The sequence below is a fragment of the Stomoxys calcitrans genome, chromosome 3, assembly GCF_963082655.1.
Source record: "Stomoxys calcitrans chromosome 3, idStoCalc2.1, whole genome shotgun sequence".
Taxonomy (NCBI): domain Eukaryota; kingdom Metazoa; phylum Arthropoda; class Insecta; order Diptera; family Muscidae; genus Stomoxys; species Stomoxys calcitrans.
Window position 1 is genome coordinate 124,100,734 of NC_081554.1, and position 4,127 is coordinate 124,104,860.

Sequence of the window (4,127 nt, forward strand, 5' to 3'; positions counted from 1 at the left end):
AGCGCCGAGGACGACGCTTGTGGCCCACTGCTGTCTATATTTGCACAGCACCTTGCAACATATTCACTCTGACAATATTGCCGTCGTGACGTAATGTACCCACTCCATGCACCGGTTACACCTCACCGACACCGACCAATGATAAAGGCGATTCTGGTTAACCGAACAGAACCAGGGTCCGGTGTTCTTTTCAATCCCGGCAAGGACCAGAAGCGTGCGTAGATGGCACTCCGGATGTGCTTCTCCCAAGACAAAAAAAGGACGAACACGTACACTGAGGCGGCAGCCCTTGCCGATGACGGATTCCACCAATCCGGTGCGTACAACCGGTTGCCACAGGATTATTTTTTCTTTATTCTAGGGATCGAAAAATCTTTTGCAGTTTTTTTTATATAGACGTATTCTAGATAGCTAGTCCTTTTAAAATTTGCCCTTTGTAAACTTTATGCAATATATAACTCGGTTAACTTTAATATCAATTGAGAAGTGTACACGTGGGTTGGGTGACGTAGATTATAATGGACACCACGTAACGGCTCTGATTAGATTATCTTGGTAATGTTGAGTTTCCTCCCCCCATCTAAATTGTTGGCTGACCTTCCCATAGTGTCACCTGTGCAGCTGCCTTAACAACCGTTAGGTGCAATGAGCTAGAATTTCCAGCGATGTTTTCCTTGTGAAAAAGAGCAAAATATTTTGAGCGTCTTCTGGTAAAAAGGTGAGAACGTGTATTGTAGGAAAGTAGAGCTTAAATCTAATCTTTCAATCTAATTGCAGCTATGGCGATCTGACGACCGTGACATTGAAGAGGACGAACTCCACCGCTATACTCATTTTATCTGTAAACCTGCCGTATGCAGCCACGGACCCGTCGAATGGGGTGTGTGGAGGCTAGTGGACGAGAAAAGTCGAAGGATTCAGCTGATCTTGGGTTGCGATGTGAACGAGCACCTCGCACAATGGGAATTTTCGGATAAACGAAAGAGGAAAGTCGATTTATAATTTCATCCTAGATTCCGACCTGAAAATTTACAATGTTGGAAATATACTATGAACTAAATTCGGATATTAATTATGCCTGCTAGATTAATTCCAAAAAATTCTGTTCTTGTTATATTTAGCAGAGTATTTTTACGAGCGAAATAATTCAGAAATATTTTAAAAGTATTAAAACTAATCCCTTGTTGGTATCTTATATTGCTAGTATTTTGGATTCGAATATGTATCACACTGAAAGTGTGCCAACTGATTCTATGATAAACAAACGCATCTTCAATGATCATTTTATTCTTGCAAATAATTTTTTTTAATTAATTATCTTATAATGAAGTCAAAGATCATATTGAAATTTAAAATCTTGAGTGCTGATAGACCAAAGGCTCAAATAATATTCCCTGATCGAAAAGAAACTATAAAAGATGGCACTGGTCTTATGCGTGAAAGTGGAGTTCCTGAAGTATTTTAATAATTTTGCTTTTTCATTGAACTTATCCTAAGACCAATAACTTTGTGATATAATATCCGTAGAAGTTATTTTAATTTGAGTTATTTTCGCTCACGTACATATATAGCAGCAAATTATATTTACAGACTTTCATATACATTTCATTTACAGTATGAGTCGACGATTTATATATATGTTTATGAAACTTTCCGTTTAAATTTGAATTTCGCTGCTGGATTTCTAAGGTTCCCCCGCCCCGTAGTTTAAAAGCTTCTACGAAATTGTATGAGATAAGGGATGTCTTGAAAAATGACGCATTCGATCTTACTGCCGTCTCTGAGACCTGCTTCTCTGACACTATTTCCAGTAAGTCTGTTAAATTGTTTGATTTATAACCTTGTTCGTAACGATCGTATGGCTCCTGGTAGAAGCGGCGGCGTTGCTGTTCACGTTTCAAAAAAATTTAACTTTAAAACTATTTTTAAGACTTCAATAGCTGGTTGTGTGTCTGTTTTCCTTGAAACTAGGATGGACTTGTTGGAGTAGTCTATCTTCCAAACGGGAACTTGTCTCTTTTGAAGACTATCACTATCAATTACTTTATTCCCATGCAAATACTATTACTACAGTAGACTTTAATTTTAACTTATTTGACAGGCAATTCCGATCCCTTTGTAAAAGAATGAGTATGTCTTTAATACATAATTCGATACCTACGCATTTTGGTATAAGATCGAACTCTACATCGTTGCTCGACTACTTCTTGGTCAGTGATAGTTCTTTGGTTACTTAGGCTCAGTGTCCATCTTTGGCAGATCATGCCCTATCTTCAGTGTTTTTCAGCTATAAATAAGAAATGTACTTGAGTATGTGGAGTTCCGTGATTTCAAGAACATAGATTGGGGTGGCTTGATTTAATTTTTTAATGAGTTTAAATCTGACGCCCTTTGCGACGCAATATTAGTCTGTCATAATCAAACTTCGAATGTGAATTCTATTTCAACTGGAGTGCCACAAGGTTCTGTTCTTGGCCCTATTTTGTTTATGTGAATTCTATTTCTACTGGGATCTCACAAGGTTCTGTTCTTGGCCCTATTTTGTTTATGTTATGTGTTAATGACTTTAGACGTTGTGTGCAACATGCTGACTTGGCAATATATGCTGATGATTTTCAGTTATTAAGTACTTTAGACTCTGGTAGCGTGGAGAGATGCATCTCTAATCTGGATGATGATATTGGTCGAATATGTCAGTGGGCTCGTTCCAATAACCTCACAATTAACATTGGTAAGACCAAATCTATTGTATTCAGTGGATCTCGCCGTGTTTACCCGCCTCAAATTATTATTGTTCAGAATAATATTGTCACTTCAACAGATGGCGTAGCTTCTTTAGGCTTTGAAATTGATTCCAATGTCCTCTTTACACTGCACATAACGCATATATGTTCCAAATTAAACCTTATCCTTTAAAAGCTATACAGTCTTAACGTTATTTTACCAACCCAAGTTAAATATACATTGGCTCATTCATTGCTTATGCCTCACATACTATACCGGGTCAAACAGAACTAATCTTCACACAAAGCAAAAGTGCTTCCACTGTATCCTGCGATTTATCTACGGTCATCGGTGTAGATGGGATTATGAATACTTTTCTCATCAGTTTCTTGGTTGTTTTTTTTTTTGAACATTTTCTAAATTTTGGATTTTGTGCTTCTTCTATAATGCCTTAAAGAATGGAAAACCGATTTATCTTCAATTTCAATTCTTGAGTTCAACTCGAACTTCGCAAATACGCATTGAAAGCTTTCATCATATTATTGTATATTTGAGAGATCCTTTGCAATAGGTTCAGCGAGATTATGGAATGATCTGCCAAATGATCTGAAAAACATTTCATCATGTCAGCGGACATTTAAAGATAAACTGACTAATCACTTCCACGGATTGGTCAACTAAAATTCCATCACTGTTGCAATCTCACACATCCAGCATTCAAAATGTTTAAAACAAATAAATGTGCGTTAGGTTACTATCTTTCTTCCTTTTTAAATATATATTTTAATCTCATTAAATTGTCAATATAAGGAAACTATCATTTGCAGCTTTTCCTTACTCCAAAGCCCAAATAATAGGCTTATTGATGATATTCGACTTATCTCCATCCTTTCTGCCTTGTCTAAAGTTGTAAACAGATCATAAAGTAGCAGAATAATATCGATCGAATATGCTTTTCGATCTGGTCATAATACTACCAGTCTACTTCTCCAACTTACTGATTCCGTTCGGGATAATATAAACAAGGATAAGTTAAGGCATTTAATTCAATAAACCACTGCAAATTGATTAATAAATTTAAATATGATTTCAGTTTTTCTAAAACGGCTTGCCAGTTTTTTCTTACTTAAAAGAGAGATCTCAGTTTATTATTGTTAACGGAGAAGAATCTAAAAAACTTTCTCTGCACTCTGATGTTCCGCAAGGTTCCGTTTCAGGACCTCCTTCGTTTTTACTTTATATTAATGACCTACCAATTATAACCAACTCGAGGAGTTGCAAAACACTCATATATGCTGATGATGTTTATACCCTACACCACCACTGTGGTACAGGGTATTATAAGTTTGTACATTTGTTTGCAACGCTAAGAAGGAGAAGAGCTAGACCCATTGATAAGTGTA